Genomic DNA, 20654 nt, shown 5'->3' on the forward strand with positions numbered 1-20654 from the left:
ATTTGTGAGAAAAAGTTCTCGACGTGCGCGTGGCACGTCATTCCAGCGCAAGAGGTTAAAAAATTACGTAAGAAGCAGAGAAAGAGAGATGAAGAAACGAAAAAAAAAAGAGGAAAGAAATAAAAAGGAGAAGATTGTTTTAAACAAACGAAATATAACGGGCAAGAAGGAATAGAAAATAATATTTCACATACCAGTTCGTCTGACCATTCGTTTGATGTTTCCCTTAAACCGTGAAAAATAATACGACGAAAAGATGAATGCAGCGTCTGAAGCAAAAAAAGAAAAAAAATCAATGCAGAAACATAAAAAGAGAGACAGCAATAGAAGGGAATAAAGGAGGACAAAGAGAATATGTCCGTTGAAATAAATTTTAAATGAAAGTGTCCTCCCAGACTCTCGCCCATTGCACGAGGTAACGTTTCGCCGCGAGATTGCAAGCAAACCACGGGATGAAAGCCAAATGAAATCAGGCAAATAGCTCGTGGATGTACATAACTCCTCGGCCTTAAATGTGCTCGATCCTTCGTTGGAAATCTGAGAATCTCTGCGACATTTACGCGTGTAAACTGCTCGTCGACTGCTCGTACCTCGTCGCTGAGGAATGATCGTTACATCAGTCGCGAGATCTCGAGTCTGATTCAACACTTGTGAGACATAGAGACAACGACGACATTACACAAGAGTGCTGCTACAATATTTCGTAACAGAATAATAATTTTTCATCCTGCTGCGCTCTGTCGGTCACTTTCGACTCGCTTGTGTTCATCGAGTTTGAATGAAATCTGAAGAAGTTCTTATTAATAAGTACAGTTTCCCAATGAAATCTTGGAAAATTGTTAAACGTTATGAATTCTTTTTATTCCCCCCCCCCCCCCCCCCAGCGAGAGTGAAAGACAAGTGAAAGAAGAGAAAGTGCCTGACAATGAAAAGAGAAAAAGGAAGGAATCAGAGTGAGAAAGAAGAAAAGACGAGACAGGAAATTAAAATATGGAGTAAAAGAAGAAATTGGAAGGAATTAGGTCAATTATGTCTGTTAAGTGCTGGAGATATTAATTAATTCTGCTGTTGTTTGCTGCTGATCTGTCAAATACATACAAAACTCGTTTTACAAATATTCCCTAATAAAAATCTACCTAAAGAGCGATTAACAGTCACCTAGTTGACGTAGAGAAGTCGCTTCTTTTTCCTTCTTCTTCTTTTCATTTGAAAATTATATCAACTACTGCAAAAATATTAGAATGTCAAAATGTTATTGGAGTAAAATAAGAATTATTATAAAAATTATTACTGTCATGTATTATTATTATATTATTATATTATTATATATTATTATTATATTATTATATTATTATATATTATTATATTATTATATTATTATATATTATTATATATATTATTATTATTATCATCACATAATGTAACGTAATTTCTTTGTAAGAAATTAATTAATTACAGTTTTCGTAAAGAAAGATTATTTGACAATTAATATTATTATATTAATGTACATCTATAATTGATATAATAATTAACAATCGTGAAAATTGAAACTCTAGAATTTCTCTAACGAAAGTTATTACAATATATTAGTATATTAATATATTACTGATGTATTCTGTAATACATCGGCAGTACTATAAGTGTGTATATAATACGCGTATGAAACTAATTTGGAATACATCGGCCTTCCTTGAAAGGAAGAAACAACTCGAGTCACTGAGTGACTGGAACGTTTCGTTGAACAAATTGGAAATGTAACCGATGTCATTAAGTTTCCACCGTGAGATGTTTGACCGGAGCTTCGTTGTTACACGGTTGGGAGATAGTCTCTTGATACTTTACTTGGGAAGGACGAATTGGGTGAGCTGGTTAATTCTGTAGCGAAACGAACCTTGCCAAGAAATTCTCGTTTCTCGATGGTTCGTCGAGCATTGTCTCTCAAGCCAATGCTTGTCTTCCAATTTCATTTGCTTGAAATCGCTCACCGGAAATGTTCTTTTTAGAGATTTTAGTCGTATCCAGATGTACGCACGTGCAGCCGTAACTTTTGTTGTGCGAAATAATCGTACTTGTTCCTTTGTAAGTTGCTTTTAGCTCTTTCTTCTAGAAGGATAACGAAGGAAATTGTTTTCATTGTTAAAAAAATATTCAGTCCAGTCTAAAGAGTAAATAATGTTATAAAAGTTCCCTGTAAGCAGTAATTAAATAAAAATCTGGGAATGTGTATTTGAGAGGTAAAGTCATTTTCAACGTAAGGAAAACAACGTCAGCAATTAAAATAATTCTCTTGAATACCTTCGAGGGATATTTAAAAATATCCTAGAACAGCGATACTTGATAATAAAGGACGTTGAGTTCGGCAAAAAATGTTTCAGAAATCTTTCGAGGAACCTAAAGTAAAAATCTGAACGAGGGAAATCTCGTCGATTTAACAGAATTAAGTTCCAAAATTAAAAATGTGAAAATTAATTATTCGCGAAAATAATTATTTCCATTCTAATTAATGACAAATGGAGTATATACTTCGAGTGAAGTTTGATGTACAGCATGCGTTCGACACTAATTTCTGTTTAATTTAGCAAAGTTTAATTTATCAGACACGAGTCAAGCTGCAATTCGTTGTACTGGGGAAGTTTTAAAGAACACAAGGTGAATAAAATTAATCCATGTATTCCAGTATATTTAATTGTAGATTGTAGATTCATCTAATTAACGAGTTTTCGTTAACAGCAAACTCAAACACTAACAAAATTCGTGTTTAATAAATAAATAATTTAATACATAAATTTTGTCTTAATTGAAATTCTACTCTAATGATTGCTTAATAATAAATATATAATCTGAATTGAAATTAATACTTTTATACTTGCAATAATATACTGAATTTATAGTACGTAGAATGAAATAAATATTTTATGAATGCAAATGTAATAATATACGTACAAAAGGCAAAAGATAAAATGGTAAATTAGAATCCGTGTTAAAAATTACATCAACTGAAAATAAAAGTACAGCTTGTATTATTTATTAAATATTATAACGACGACTAATGTTACACATGTATTTCTTGCATTTTTATACTTTCGAATTTCTCGCGATTACCGCAACACCCCTAGAATTGTGAAATGTTGATTCAAAATTTAAAAATTTATTAATTAATCGAGTTTTGTTGGTGCTTTAAGTTAAATTTATTTTTAAAGAAAGGTATATATTAATAAATACGAAAAACATTTAATTTCTAAATATATATTTATTTTTTTTATTTTACAAAAGAAATAATAAATTCACATATATTTAGATAATTTACTTTCGAGATAATTAAATTATTAAAATAAATTAATTAACCCTGATAATATACAAAAGATACAAAATAAATTTTACTTATTTATTCTTAAAAAATTCATTCTCATTACTTTAAACTAATAAGTAATATTATTAATTTTAAATTATTACTAAAATATATTTCTATTATAAAACTTTATTTAATTATATTCAATTAATTATATATATAAATTTATTTATATCGTACTTTATTTTAAATGCGTACTGGGTTAAGCGCGAGACAGGAAAACATGTTTTAAAAGCGTCCAAGAAAAATCGCGAGGCCGAGTCAATTGCTGGCTGTGTTGCTTGCGCAAAAAATGTCACGGCGTTTAAATAGAGATCGAATTTGCCGGCTTAAAGACGTTCTACCCTTCGTATTCGCGTTTTTTCCGGTCGGAAGAATTGCTGACGACAATACACGACTCTCTGGAACTATCCACATGACTCGCACTCCTGCGTCGAGGGAGAGAAAGAAACGCTCTGCGTCAGAGGAAAATTCCCTTACTGTCGACTACCATTCGATGAAGTAGACTTTAACGACGCACCTTTGTTGTACTCGAAATATTTTACGTCCTTCTGCCTATCATCTGTCCATCCAACTGTCTTTGCATTCGAATCGAATTATTCGATCGCTCATATACCAGCTTCAAAAAAAAATTTTTTTTTAAGCTACTTTTGATTCATCGTTCGAACAGCTGTGAAATTCATGGCTCTGCTGATTTCTTGCAGAGATCAACGAATATTTCGTTCGAGGCTTCTTTTTGCATGCTACAAAAAGAATTTGTGCAAATAAGGTCAACGAAAACGATTGATATTTTAAAAAATTGATGTTTCATTCGTCGTACGACGAATTCATTTTTTTACTACTGAAACAATACTCGCGACAGATACACATTTTTCACTACGTTTTATTTCTATTTCTACAAAGTTTGTCTTTTTATCATGTTACTAAATCATAATCATCAAAATATCACGTAAAAAAACCTGAGGGTACATTATCGTGCACGTATAAAATATTCAATATATAAATCATTATAATTGAAACGAGAGTAAATAGATTTATATAATTATAAATCCATTATAATTATTTTTATTAATTATATTTATTTATATTTATTTATTTTATTTATTATTATTTTGTTTATTATTTATTTCATTTTATTTATTATTTATATTTATTTATTATCTATTATAATCATTTTTATTAATTTTTATTAATTATAAATCTATTATAATAATTATTTTTTTAAACAATTGCAAAAATTCTGACGACTTTAGGAGTTAATTACGACCTTGAACGTCTATTGAACGACATCGATGACTATTGTATCCTTAAATAATCCGAGAAACGTTGATAACATCATCATATCTCCCTAAATTACCTCGAATGTAATCAAGTGTGTGTGTGTGTGATCTCTATATAACCTACAAGTGACTCGACTCGCTGTAACTCGATCTCAGTGATCCTGCACGATCTTCAAATAACCTCGAGTAGCAATTACGCGATCTCGATGACTCCTCTCAGGATCCACAAGTAACCTCGAGCACCAATGACACAACTTAATTGTCCACTTGTAATTTCCAATCTCAGATGGCCTTCAATCTCGACAACAGAACATTAACGATTTTGCGTGATCTACGGATGATCTTGAGTTGATCATAGCAGTTCCGGGGGACCTTCAATCCCGGTGACATGATCTCGATAATTTTACGTGATCTGCAGATGATCTTGAGTCACAGTGATTCGATCGTGACAGTCTCTAGCGATAATAACTTCCTCAAACGCCACTGACGACTTCGAATCTCTCAGTGACGTAATTTTAATGATCCTTTATGACTTTCAATCTCGATGACAGAATCCTCACAGTTTTGCGTGATACACAAACGATGTCGAGCGATATATGTAATTATAACAGCCTCTGGCAATTTTTAAATAATTCTGAATGCCACTAACACGCTCTCGAGGGGCTTCAAATCTTAATGATATAATTTTAATGGTCCCTTATGATTTTCGAACAGCCTTCAATCTTGTTGATTCTAAGGTTCTAATAATTTTTCAATAATTTTGAATGCCACCGATACTCGAGAGAGAATTGGAACCCCGATAATGTGACATTAATGAATACGACGTCAGATCGAATAATAGTGATTCAACGTGATCCCACGCGAACTCTGAATATGAGAAAAGATGTTGGTAGAAGTTTCTTTCTTCTTTCCTCCAAGGCAACGACATATTATACATATTTCTTCTTTATTTCTTCCTCCATTTATTCATTAATTACGATGAGAATACGCTGTTACCAAGCATAAAACCAGGTTACCTGTTTCATTGCACATTATGTGCCCTATTTATCGAATAAGAACGAAAGGCCACAGGCAAAATTCTGCAGGTGCTTTCACCATCGATTGTTGGATACGAAGATATCTCGGTAATGAAATTCAAGGGAAAGAGATATAATAATGCTGTTGTACGAGCCGTAAAACGAGATTCGACTATTGGATCGCGGAATGCTGATAATTCGCGAAGGATACACGAGAAACAGAGATAAACGATATACTTTTTAGATATTTATTTGAAGACTGAGATATTAAATAAATTTTAGTAATCGATTTTACATTCATTTATTCTTTAATAACCGAAATTTTAATATTTGCCTTGCATCCCAGTTTCAACTGGTTACTTCTTTTGGTTTCGCGACGAACTCGAAGTAACTCTCCTCTCTCCTTTTTTTTTTTTTTTCTTTTTTTCATCGAAATGTTAATTTAATTTAGAAAGGTAGCACGGTAATTTCGGAGGAGCTTTTAACGAGGTCTTAATGAAGTCACGTACTGAATTTTATACCCTTAGCGGCGCTGATTACGAAAAATCTGACGGGTTTAATGGCGAGTAAGAAAGATGTCGAGTTAAGTGTTTTGCAAGAGCCTTGCAAGACGAAGTTTCAAATATTCATCAGAATCTTTAGAAAGATTTGTCAATCACTGAATCAGGATGAAAGAAATGTGTTTCTTGTTGTTGTCAAAGCAACAAGATAGTAAGAGACAGAAAAGATTGAAATAATTTATCTGTCCGTTAACTAATTTATTTGTTATAAAAATATTGTACGCGTATATATTAATTAATTAATGTAATTCATTTTTCGAATAGTAGAGATTCCTCGGATCCTCGTGAAATCCTCAGACGTCTCCCCAGGGGATGTATTTGCAACCAGTGAATTATTCTCTCAAACAATAGATGGTGTAAATATAGAGTTCATGATTAATGAGTTCGTCGAAGCGCTTTGTTAATCGTTCTCTAAATATGCCTCGACGGTCGCCCTCGTTGTGTGTCAACATTAACTAATAGCCCGACAGATCCCAACGGAAGTCGCTCGATAATATTTCACTGGTACTCCACTTACATTATGTGTTCGACACCGGGGGAAGCACGCCGAAGGTCGAGTATCGACCAAAAGGAAAACCAGTCCTTTGATACACGACGTGCAATAATTACCGATATCATAAGAAGTTTGATTCGCAGCTTCGCTAATAATTGTTGCATATCGTACCGGCCGTATTCCGACGAAGAATTTATTGCTTCGTTAAAGAGTTGATTTATTAAGGCCATCAAAACGGATTAACGTAATAAAATCAATAAGGCGTGCATTACCGAATTACGTTACTTTTTTTCTTTCACGTACGTACATTCATTATGGTAGGCAATTGCTTTTCTATTTTATCAGTTCACGAATTAATTAATTATCAGTTTATTGACAAATTAGGAAAGCTGGTTTGCAGATATTATACTTTAATTGAATTTTTGATTAGATAATGAAGTACACGTGCATGCTTAATGTATAAAGTAGAATATATTGAAATTATTCAATTAAAATAATATAAAATATTTTAGCTCGTTCGAGGCTCTAATGTATATCATTTATCTCGAAGAAGGTTTAACAATGTTAAAAAAATGTTCGACGTTCGAGTCAAAATTGTGAAGCTGTAAATTATTTTTCTGTGAAAATGTTGCAATTTGGGACAAAAAATTCTTGACGTGCATGGCACGTCATTCCAGCGCAAGAGGTTAAAGTTTGATCGTATGAAACGACATTCGACCATGCATCAAATTCAGAGCTAGATAACATTTATAGAGAAAATATTTTAAATACTATTTTAAATAATTCAAATAAAATAGTATTTCAAATAGGACAAATAAAATTTCAATAAATAAAATATTTTATTTTAATAATCTGAAGCTAACGTATGAAAATTATAATTAAAAATAAAATATTTTAAACGTAAAATAAAATATTTTATTTTTAAAAGTACATTCTTTCGAACATTCTTACTTTATTAAGAATTTTTATTCTCACGTAAGAATTTATATATTTGCATTCGATAGTCTCCGTGAAAGAAAATTAGAAGTACAAAGAATCCAAAATCCAGTTCGCGTGAAACTTTTGTTCTTATATTAAAAATTCCTTTCTAAGTGCTCGCGTCGCTTGGAAAATATGCGAAAATATGCATTTACCTTGTTACCTTCTGGTCGTGTAACAACCAAAGTTACTGACAAAAGGTTTTCGTTTTTCATACATTATAAAACTATCTGCACGAATGAACGAATGGATTCAAGCAAGAGTCCGTTCGATCGAGTGCTTCAATTCTGATAACTTTCGTTTGAAAATTTCTGATAAATGACGTTCAATCGCACAACGATGCGCAAATTTTTCCCAACAAGTGGCGACAGGCGTAATCAACTTTCTCGAAGGGAGTCTATGTTGTCAATCTATGTTCGGTGGGTTTTTCCAAGCATCCCCCATCTCACTGTCGTCCTATCTTCGCAGTCGGAGGTTGGCAAGTAGCCAAGGCAATATCGGTTCCCTGCTAATTTGCAATTAAGGCCACGACGTGTTGCGAATTCTGCGCGATGTACGAGCACGATTCGGCTCCCTATAGTCGACCCTTTCCTCCCCCCCGCGGTTAATACGTGTCGTAACGTTGTTACATCGTCTGCGCGGGAAAAATTCAGCGAGGAACGTCTATCCTTAGCCTCTTCTCTTCTCACTTCCGCTTCCACTTCACTTCCTTTTCTCTTTCTAATTTATATCAAGCTAATTTGCTCTATTTTTCATTTCGTTTCTTCGTCTCCCCTTTTTTTTTTCTATGTTTGTGCGTGTTTTAACAAATTGACGAATTTAAAACTGATTCGCGAGTTTATGTTATTGGTTATTACAGTGGATGTAAAAAGTATTCGTACAGTGACCAATGCCGAATAATAATATTTATTAAACAATATTTTTCAAACAAACGTGGTACATCTATTCTTCAAAGTGCGTAGAAGAACAATATCAAATAAACAAAAAATAAATATTCATATTGTTAAATATCAAGAAAAATGAACAAAATGAACGCGTAATAAGTATTCGTACAGTTCTACTGTCATTATCAAGTGTACAGGTAATTTAAACATTTATAATAAAAAACAACAAGTAATTGTAAAAATTAATAATTAGAATTAATATTTAGCATGGTTCCCCTTTGATTTTATTATTGCAGCTAGCCTTTTAAGTATTGAATTAACCAAATTAAATGCGACTTTATTAGTGATATTATTCCATTCGTTGATCAAAGCATTTTTTAAGTCTGTTTCAAATGAAATTTTATGCTTTCGAATTGCTCGTTCCAAATAATCCCACAAATCAATAGGGTTAATATCTGGTGATTGCGGAGGCTTGTGAAATAGTTTGCATTTCATTCGTTCATGCTCTGTAGTTTAAGTGATCTGTTATTCTTCTCGATTCTAGTTATTTCCATTGGCAAACAGGTCGGTTCGATTGTTGATCGTAAAATAATGTTCAAATTGGAGAAGATGAATTTTTAAATGACAGGAATTGTAAATTAGAACACGGATTGAGTATAAAAATTGAAATGGTTATGGAATTCAATCCAACAAGATTCAATTTGAATTAGTAATCTATGTAATTGTACTGCTTTAGTCGTTTATCATAGTTGTCGATAAATCAATCAGCTGAAATTTATCATCATTTGTTAATATAAGAATGTTTACGAAGAATATTTCAATAAAATTCCAATATTTTCTGTCAGCTCTCAAAATCGCTACGCTTCGAGCATTCGAGCTGTTCTATTTTCTATTTGTCAGTAATTATCTTCGTCCTAAAGCAAGTTCACAAAGCAAAATCACATTTAATATCCAATAATAAAGCATGCACATAAATTACTAACTAGATTGACGATTCCCATGCATATTTATGCGAAATTTAAACGTACAAAAATACATAGAGGGCACGTATAAAGTATCCGAAATTAAATGAACAGAAAATTCAAAATAATATTACAATAAACGAAACGGATCTCTGCCGATGCTACAGTTAAAATCATTTCTATAAGAATATTATTTCATTGTTTGTTATTACGATTATCTTCATGAAAATGTATCCGTCGATATTTTCAACGGGATATTTCCCCATTTAAAGTGCATTTTCATCCGAACGAAAATTTTCAATACTGAATTCAAAAATTCCAGTGGCAATTTTCCGTGAAAGTTCGGCGAGAATCGAAATGGGAGACAGAGAACGAGACTTAAAGCGCGATCGCTTCGTTCGCTTCAGCCGGTGTGTCGATTTTCATCGAGAGCTCGTTACGGCCTTCTCAAACAATTTCAAAAGGCCCGCGAGAGGTCGAAGTCAATGGTTGATAAAAATTTATGAGCAAACCCGGGATTACTCTGTCTCCGTTGCTTCTCAAGGACGGTAAGTGCCATCAAGCAATTACGCGAACAGCTGTACAATCGTGAATCGACGCCGGTGAGGAGAATGAAGATGAATGTTGGTCGAATGTGGAGCTGCGATATCTCACGGTTTGTTTCGACGCGCCATTTGCATTCTGATGTACGAAATCGGGACGCTCGGGCGTGACTGTCAAGTAATATTTTCAAACGTCGAAAGAGAAAATTTTCCTCGGATCCTTTGAAAGAAAATGGCAGGTGACGTTCTTTGAAAAAGATTGATTTACACGTGGAAATTGTTTCACGTAGAAGCGAATTCCTCCGGAATGGAAAATTCGTTCTTCGATCAGTTTTTACGAGGATCAGAAGACATTTCATGGAGGGTCAAGGATGAAAATTTGTGAGAGTTGGAAAACTGCGAAGTAAGTTCCGTCGAAGGGGATTTTTATTTTATAAGAATGTGTCTTTTAGTCCATTTTATTTATTCTTTTCTTTCATAAATTTATGAAAGGAAGCAATTGTGTCTCGTACTGGCGTTATTTCTTTAATTCTAGATTTTTGTATATTTTTACATAAAAATCTGATGATATTTTTTATTTCTGGAAATAATGCGATTTTTAAACCGTGTATTTTATAACACAATTACTAATATATTACATTTCACACGTTTTTGTTACATAAAGAGTTATTTCACGTTTCCAATTTTGAACCGAGATATTAATGAAGAAATGACACATGTTACAATTAATTATTTTCACATAATAAATTTTTGCACGATTCGATTTCCCATAAATTCATGAAAATCCGCAATTAATCACGGTATTGACAGAAACATTACGTCAATATAACGTAATATTATAAATGATCTTCTATTCTATTCTTATCGTGAATTTATGATCAACTCAGGTGTTTGATAAAACCATAGCTTCTCCATATTTCTCATCATTAACATTTTTATACATTTACATATTTACATATGATACACATAAACAGAATCTGAATAAAAAAATTTGTTTTATCTATTATAGTCCAGTTTTGATATTTCACATTCACTCTGTGTAACTGTGCACCTTCCAATTCCCCATAGATCCACGAAAATCCGCATCTACTAATCACAGTGTTTACGGGAACGTGCAAACATAATGTACAAACGTCACGGCCGGTGATGGCCTAACACACGTCAAATCCTTTTGTACTTCTAATTATCCTGATTATAACAGTTGATGGGAACGTTACATCAGTGTGCCGCGTGGATTCCCTTTTTCGACGTTGGCGTTCATGGTTGTAACATTTACGTCAGCATTCGCATGAATAAATGGCAAACTCGTAACGAATTCGGGATATCGGGTTCACTGAATTTCAGATATTATTACGTTAGTCGCCGTTACGTGATTACGCATACATTGGTCTGGTGGTTTAAATCATTATACAGGGTGTTCCGTGACTCGTGGTCGATTGCAAAGACGGTGAATTCTACGTGAAAATGTAAAAATGCGTTGAAATGGAGGAATAAAATTTTCTCGTCAAAGCCTTCGTTTTCGAGAGAATCGAATTTGAAAATTCATTCGAGTACACGAATTAAGAATACCATTAACTATATTAACTAAGAATTTAGAAAGAAAATATATTATATTTATATTAAGATAAATTCTATTAGAATATATATGTTATAGAATTTAGAAAATACATTAATTTATATTAAGAATTTATATAGTATTATATACTAAGAATTTATATAGTATTTATATTCTTAACTAAGAATTTATATATTATTTATTAATATAGTTCATTCCATATTGGACAGAGGCGAATAATCGGCGAATTCGAGGAAATATTCTACAGAAATAAGTAAAAAGTATGGAATATAAAATTCTTTTCACTTGTTTTCAAGAAAATAAACTATAAATACGTTTTTCGTTGAAGATTATCTTAAGCGCATCACTTGATAAAGTTTCAAACTCGATTTTCTCGAAAACGGAGCGTCTTGCAGAAAAGTTTTCTTTTCCTACGGTTTTCATTTATTTTCGAAGGTAGAGTAACCTTCTATCGCGTCTGGAATTAATTAAATTCGATAGACTCTTCAAACTCAAAGTTTTCTCAAACACAAACGCCTTAATGAATAAATTTTACTCTTTCTTCTCGATTTTTACATTTTTGCACATAGAATCACTTCCAAGTCGCGGGAGTATACACCCTGTATATGTACATATCCGATGGCGGGATTTACACACGCCGGAAATTCTAATCCGAATTTCAATTTTGAAGCGTGCGCCCTGATGTCGTGCGATAAATTTTCGTCGCGGGACGTTGTTCCTTCGAATGAGAGGGGAACAACGTCCGTTCAATACTCGGGGAAACTGCACGGAAGATCGCCAAGAGTGTCGTTGCTTTATTGGACACGTGACAAACGATACTCTTATAATAACGTAGTCGATAAAATCGCGATTGAGTTGACGTTTTATCGTTAATTTCGCTCGTTATTTATTCGAGCGCAGACGAATTCTTTGCAGTGTAAAATAATGGACCGTCTGGAGAGAGAAAACGATAATAATGATAAAAGAACGCGAACTACGTGGTGTGATAAATTAACTCAGACAGGAAGCGTCGAGCTTTTATTACCAACAGATCGATACAATACTCGTTTCAGTTGATTCTCTTGCGGAAAAGAGAGACGTCAATTTGTGTTAGCAATAAAAGATCGGTGAACGGTGGAGAAGAGTCGAAAGTGTTTAACCACTTACAGCGCTGGCGACTGATTGCGGACCATAACGAGTGACCAAACCGTATATACGACAATTCGTCGCCTCCTTTTCGAACTCGCCGGCATGATACATTACTGGAATATAGAAATTATTGAGAAGTGATAAATTCATTGTTTGTTTTGCCTATTTTGTTCTACTTAAAACTGAGGGGACATTGCAATTTTGGAACAAATAGATTCTCGACGTGCGTGGCACGTCATTCCAGCTAATAAGTCACAGCTAACGCGCTAAGTTAATTTTCTTGCGGATAAGACGTCAATTTGTGTTAGCAATAAAAGATCGGTGAACGGTGGAGAAGAGGCGAAAGTGTTTAACCACTTGCGCTGGCGACTGATTGCGGACCATAACGAGTGACCAAACCGTATATACGACAATTCGTCGCCTCCTTTCCGAACTCGCCGGTATGATATATTACTGGAATATAGAAATATTATTGAGAAGTGATAAATTCATTATTTGTTTTGCCTATTTTGTTCTACTTAAATATACTTAAAACTGAGGGAACATTGCAATTTTGGAACAAAAAAATTCTCGACGGAAATTCTAATTCTTTTCAGTTCTTAAACTTTACGACACTGCGCTTCTCAAAAGTGGATCGAGAATTCAGGTTAACGTAGAAACAAGTAGGTTCGAATTTATCGCGGCATTTTTTTGGGTGGATGGGGGGGAAATATGCGGTGGTTGAATTAATTCAACGATGGACCGCGGCGGGAGAAAGAGTTTTAGAAGAAAGTTGCAAGTTTCCTGCGGAATTCGAGATTATCGCAGTGAATGTGCGTGTTCTTTGTTGCATGAAAATATCGAATAGAAACAGAAGGGGGTTACGGTTGTATTAACAAAGAAATGTTACAACTAATCCTCGCGAAGAGAAAAATGTTGGAACCAGATGAAAAACTTTTGCCTGCGTGGAAAAGTAATTTCTTCGATATTTCACGTATTACTAGATTCAGGGAGATGAATAATTTTGTAAATCTTTTATTCTACGATTGACCGTTCGAATTATTTCGATAGAGGTTTCACGATGATTGTATCGAGAGTCTATTTTCCTAGGAAGAATCCATACTTTGACACGTTTCTGGTTGTTAATATAATAATAAATTGGATCTCTATCTCAATAACTATTCTATCTTGATTCTGTATGTACATTTACATAGAAATTATCTTCGTAAATTTTTCGAGATCGCGGATAATTTATTTATTTGACACTTAACGTTATCTGTATCCGAAATATAACGAGGAATGAAACATTCATTTAAATTGGTAGATTAATACAGTGCTAATTGCGATTCAGGTACTGATAATCCTGAATAATACCGTAATGCCTTAAATAGCAAACCGATCGATCGGACCACCGATTAAACAATAAATTCCTAATCAATTTTGATTCCTCTTCGGGTAAATAAAATTAATTTTAAAATTGCCAAAGAAAAATAAAGTAAAATAAAAAAAAGAGAGAGAAGAAACAATGAATGATCTGGTTCCTTAAAGGAAGGTAATTTACTGAATAAAATATTGGACATTCCATTAGATATTATAAATATTAGCAATTCGTCCAGAACTTTAAAATGAAAATTGATTATAATTACCGAATATAATTGAAGCACAAAAATAATCAATATTTAATGATCGTCGATCTATATTTTAAAGTATGTATTTTAAATTACGAAAGGACGGGGCGGGGAGAAGTGAACTGTAACTAATTTGTTGCTTTCATTGGCGAGAATACGTTCAATAAAATCAATACTGGTAATCTTGAGGCTAGTCCCACCTACGCAAACTACTCTCCATTATCACTCCATTGCATTAACCGCATTAATACGTGCATGTGTACCCGTGATCTGTATTCATACTTTACGCACGCAACCAGCCACTGTTCGTCGCTCGTCGAACAAAAGCTCGTCGGACACGCTTCAAGAACAGTTCTCGCCTCTGTTAAGAGTTACCGTAAGAGTTAGAAACGGGCGTTCGAATCTCGAGCGGAGGATATAAAGGAGAACTCTCGCGGCCAGGTTCTCCAAACTTAAAGCGTTTCCACTAACTGAAGATGTTTCACGGAGGTCGAAGGGACGGTTGAGAAGCTCTCGCCACGGTTGTTGACATCGTGGCGGGTGATTAGCGAGGAAAAGCACGCGGCCACCAAGCCAAGCTTGCCCACCAACTCACTGGAAGAGCTCTCGAAAGCACCGACAACCGATGCAACCGTGTTATCATCGTCTCTCGAGCAATCGCTAATTCGATTCGAACTGACTTGAGAAATCGTATAGACAGGATCACGCAGCTGGGGGCAAGTTGGGGGCAAAGTATACGAGCGAAAGAGAAACGAATTGTCACATTAGCGAGTAATAGTTTTCTTTAGAATAATTTTCGTGGGAAACTTTAATTTCAATATAATTAAACTTTAATTCAGTTATGTGAAGTTTGATTGATTGGTTGCAGAAATGATTAAGACGATTCATAACTGACGGGAGGAACACGAATTTTTGTTCGAATCGTAAGTGAAGATTGCTCGCAAATGATCGTATATATTTAAAGTATTACTGATACTTTAAATGTGAGAACTTTAATTTAATTTAAGCATTTTCAGTCATTCGCTGAATTTTGTTTCTTCGCAATTTTTCAAAGCGGGAACGTTTTTGATTAAGTTGATAATAATAATTGAACCTAACCTACCATCGAGTAAATCCTCCTCAAAATTGAAGATCAACGAAGATCAAGTATCTAGAGAAGTCTATAAAAATTAATGATACGAGTGAATTTCAATTATAGACGTCAATAATTGCCAAATTAGTTATCATTCTTATCCAAACGGACCACAAGTCATCAACTACAAACAACGTTCGAATCCACACGACGACAGTATCGCATTCAATTAGTATGTCTTGCACAAACAAATAAACACAGACTGTTAGTTTCTCTACGCTTGTGTAGTACTCAGCAAACGATCAATCGTGTTGTTACAATTAATTATTTTGTTACACATTACAGATATCCAAAATCACTTTCCAGAGAGATTTTGTAATATAACGTTACGTTATATATATACATATATATATCAAAGGTATGGATAAACATTTAATCTTAAAATAAATAATAAAAAAATTATCCTATATTTTATATTTAAATTTACATAAATTCATGGATAAATTAATCATAATACTGGTGATAAAAAAAATATGAATATTGGTCTATAATAGAATATTTTATTTAATCTTAAATAAAATATTTCTTTAAAAATTAATTATTAATATATCACTAAAAGGTTGAAATAACCCTTTAAATAACAATTTATTAGGATCTTTTCGATTTTGTATATAACTTAAAATTTTTCGTTCAAATATATATATATATATATAGTATGTGGTATATGGAACGTAGCAAAAGAAGAGAATTACAAGTGGAGTGCTGGTATCGAGATTTTTCAAGTCGCAATTTTGCCCCATTCTTCTTGGTCTTTTCTCTCCGAAATAAATCCGGTTCGCTCGTATCCGAATGCTCGTGCAGCTTGAAGGCTTCATTTCGCGTTTTCGTGATTAAATTGCACTGATTAAAAGATCGTATTTTGCATTTTCTAATCTAACCTGATATTGTCTCGGCGCGAGAACCGAATTGCGCATAGTCTGTCTGGCACAGCTTAATTTTTTTCATTTTCATCACAGTCACAAAAAAAGAAAAGAAAGTCGTGATCTTTTCGGGAAGTCTTTGTTTTTGCTTGGGCAGATTCGCTGATAGCAGAATAGAAGAAAGGATAACTAAATTCATCACGTGACTTAATACTGAAACTGGGTTAATTGCAATGAATAATACACGATAAATAATTCTTCGTGAAAATCTCAGATTCGTAATGGTACATTTCTAAAAATTTAAATAATTTTCAATCAAATCTGTGGATAAAGATTGTTTTTTTCCTCTTTGTGTAATAATATCAACGGAATTTTTTAATTTACTGTAACAAACGAGATCAAATCGCAGCTTTAAATACGAAAATTTCGACGAAATGAAAGAGATTTTTTAGATTCTTAAATAAAATCTAAAACGAAACAGAATACGTTGTCAGCTTTCGTTCAAGAATCTATTTCAGTGTTTCGTTTTTAATTTTTTAATATTGTTAAGACACTAGATGAGTATTCTAGCATTTTGTTTTTAACTTTGTAATATTGTTTAAAAACGTTATACGAAACTTTTGAAATGCATATTAATGTTTAATGCGACATTTAATCCATGCTTGAAAGCAATAGCGTTGCGAGAGTTTGTCCCAGAATTCCAATGTCATGAAAAATTTCCAGCAAAGGGAGGTGGGGGAAGGAGAACCAGCCTGTCGTTGGGTGAAATTTACTCTCTTTGTTGGGGTGGATCTCCGTCCACGAAACGACAAGGTAAAAAAGGATTTTCTCGTGACTCTCTGCTCTCAGCGGGGTTTCCTATGCTCTCGCGTGGGAATATTATACGTGGAAAATGTGTCAACAATAATTACATTATTGAAAGAGAGTGTGAGAGAGAGAGAGAGATTAGATATTATTTTACACGGGCGAGTTTCACAAAAAGATTAGATATCACTTTTCGCCGAGCCAGTTTCGCAAGAGGAAATAATTAAAATCAGAGGGACGTGAAATAGGTCAACATAGTTCAAACATTTTTAATTTTCAGCGAATGCACGTTGAGTATATAATTCCGGAGTCTTGGAGAAAAAGAAAGTTAATATTTACGAGCGCTGATTGAATATTGCGTCAAATAGGCAGGCAGTGTTGGGAGAAAGTAATTCAAGTATTATCGAAACTTGGATCATTGCTTTCCTATGAATAAATTTAACATTCGTTAATATCGTCTAACATCAACGTGCATTCTAAGCTTCGTCAATTCGTTTGCCACTTGTAATTTATCATTCTCATCAATTTCACTTTTCAAGCCTTCTGATTTCCCAAAATTTTCTTTAACAATGCACTCCGCTATATTTAATCCCAATTTCCTCCTTATTGGCATCGCATTAGCAATTCAAACTCATGTTGCTCAATTTTTGTTTTCTTATAGTCACTCACTTAAACTTTTACATTGTTGTAATACTAGCATTAAATTATTACCAAAGTTCAGTTTTCATTTCTTTTTCATTACTAATCAAGCAGAATGTACAACACAAAATAGAAAATTAAATATTTAAAAATCAAACACAAGTCGCCACCGGTGCTCGTTGGAAAAGCTAAAAATAATAAATAATATAAACTCTCAGAGAAAAAGAGGAAAAAAAAACACGAAAAGTATGAGAACCCCAGGACAACGCACGTTGATTCTCAATTCTTCAATCTTCACCTCTTAAAATTCGTCAGAACGTGCGCCAAAGTGTCCCATAAATTTGTCCTCGGCAACTGTTTCGAAATAAAAGTCGAAGAAACACCGTTGAAAGTCCCGGGAAAATCCCAGACGACGATATTTTACAAATCCATGAAAATGAAAATCTTTGAACGATTGTCGACAGTCGTTGAGTTTAATGTGACTTGGGGTCAATTTTCTAAAACTGGCGGGAATTCGGGAATCCTTGACAAGGTTGAGGGGTCGAAAGGTCGTGGCGATCGAGAAACGACGATTCCTTGAATCGTAAGCGTAAGAATCCTTTTATCTCGGCATGGTCAAGCGGCCATATTTCTTGCCAGGCCCTTTCCCTCGCGCCATTACCCCCATTAGGGTCTACCACTAGTCCTGTTTCCATTCTCCGGGAAGCGGTGGACATCGATCAAGCTGCGTGCGTACGCGTTCGAACCAAGCCCACTGTGTTCTTCGCGCGGTAACCTCGTCGTCGTTCACGAGGTATTAGGTCATTCCTGAACGAGGAACACCGAAATTTATTGAACTTCGCTGGCCCCCTCTACCGATGTGACTTTGTTGGAGTGATTTGTGAAAGACAGAGAATAACCGAGGGGAGAGAGGATCAATGCTGAAATCACTTGCGAACGATACAAGATGAAGAAAATGATATTGAGCGGGTTAGATACTTATCCTCTATAGATAAATATCGTGGAAAATAGGTCGTTCGTGCTCCTTTTTTTTCACTTTGATGAAATTTGTAAACGATGATTTGAAAAAACGTGACGTGAAGTCTGTTGCGTTAATATTCTAGAGGAATATCGTGTTACAGTGCAAAGAAAAATGTTTTGTTTACACACAGACTCTATTATATTTGTATGTCCTTTTGTTACTGTTCCGAGCTTTGATGAGATTTGTAAAGGACGATAATGAAAATAATGTATTAATATTCTTTGTAAAGGAATATCATGCTGCAAAGGGGAATGGGTCGTTTGTGCTCATACCTATTATCTTTCTTACTATTTTAGGCTACGATAAAAATGTTATAATTCTTCAATCAATTTACTTGACAGTAATTAATTTCATCTTTTCTTAGTTCGTTAATTTCGTTTGCGTCACTCAAACATTTAATATATTAAATATATTATTGTACTATATGTGTTATTAAATGTATTAATATTGTGTTATGACATACGCAACATTTAATACATTAAAATATCTCAATTCAAGCTTTGTGAAACTTTAACCATTTTAAATTATTGAAAAGAATTATCTAGTTATCGCAAATGTTTCAAAAATATTCTACAAAAGTTCAGTGCCAGCGAGAATTTCGTAAATTTCGGCGAAAGGTTAAAACGGAACAGCGTTTTTTAAATAATCGTATTTTATACGTCGCATTGAACTTTCTTCGACTTGAATTTAAATTTCTAAAAAGGATAGAACGGCGGACTGTCCCCGTAACACTTCGCATCGTCGAACGAAATTTCCGGAAATGTTAAACTGTCAGTTTATCGATTTGCGCGACGCGCGCGAACCACGGATTTTTTATTCTGCGCGAGGAGCGTGCGCTCGAAATCAAGCATGAAGAATTAAATTCTTTGCGCGCAGAAATTTTGTGAAAAAAAAATTTTTACTTGAAAATTCGTTTTTACCAACGGAGGGAAATTCACGCGATTATTTTACGATGTTGTAACGACAATTTTGAGATTTTCTGGTATCTTTAAAGGCAGTTGCTGCGGATCAAATTGTTATGCCAATGCAATTTTCCCTGAAAGGCTAACTTAAAGATATCTCGAGCGATCTTAATGGTGACAGACAAAACCCATCTTCGAACTTTCCTCAATTTCGAGTAAAAACTCGCGTAACTTATCGCGTTCCAAGAAACTTTCTTGTCGAATGATGGTAGCCTGCTTCGATTTACAGAGATAATTTTCAGTTTTATCAACTCAAGCATCCTACAATATAACGGATATATTGAAAATTTTTATTTTTATTAACCCTAATAATCAATTTAAATTTCTTTAAATCGTCTGTGTAAAAATAATTGTAAATAATTATTAGTCAAAGTAGAAGTAAATATTACAAAAAATATCACTCGCCCGAAAAAGTACACAAATATAACAAGATTAATAATTTCGAACTAGATATAACAAAAAATGTAAAATTACATCGCTGAAAGCAGAGCTTCAACGAAAATTAAAATGAAATTACACGAGATGAGTATGTCACGACGAAAATAAGATTTTTTTATTAGTTTGGAAATATTAATTCTCCCGTTAAATATTAATTCCTCTATTTGGCAAATACCACCTGAAAATCCTAATTCCATCTCTGCGTGCTTGTTAATTTTTATCCCTCGTGAACACGCGAGAATATCGCCGGATATCACACCATTTCTCCATGCAATTCGGTAATCCATGCCTATCGTGGATTATCAAATTAAATAACAAGTTTCCCTAAAAAAAGATTAAAAGGCCTTCTAAATAACTTTATTTTAATGATTCAACATTCAATTATAAAAATTTTATTCTTAAATTAATATAATAGGGTATCTA

At 33.7% G+C, this 20654-nt stretch overlaps 1 protein-coding gene across 3 annotated transcripts in view; it reads left to right on the forward strand.

Annotated features, from left to right (window-relative positions):
• LOC122526855 (BAI1-associated protein 3) overlaps positions 1–20654 on the forward strand; it is a 104388-nt gene that overhangs the window by 21418 nt on the left and 62316 nt on the right. The gene's annotated exons all lie outside the window — the stretch shown is intronic.

Source organism: Frieseomelitta varia, unplaced genomic scaffold (genome assembly GCF_011392965.1).
Source record: "Frieseomelitta varia isolate USP_RPSP 00005682 unplaced genomic scaffold, Fvar_1.2 scaffold_2, whole genome shotgun sequence".
In the NCBI taxonomy this organism is placed as follows: Eukaryota; Metazoa; Arthropoda; class Insecta; order Hymenoptera; family Apidae; genus Frieseomelitta; species Frieseomelitta varia.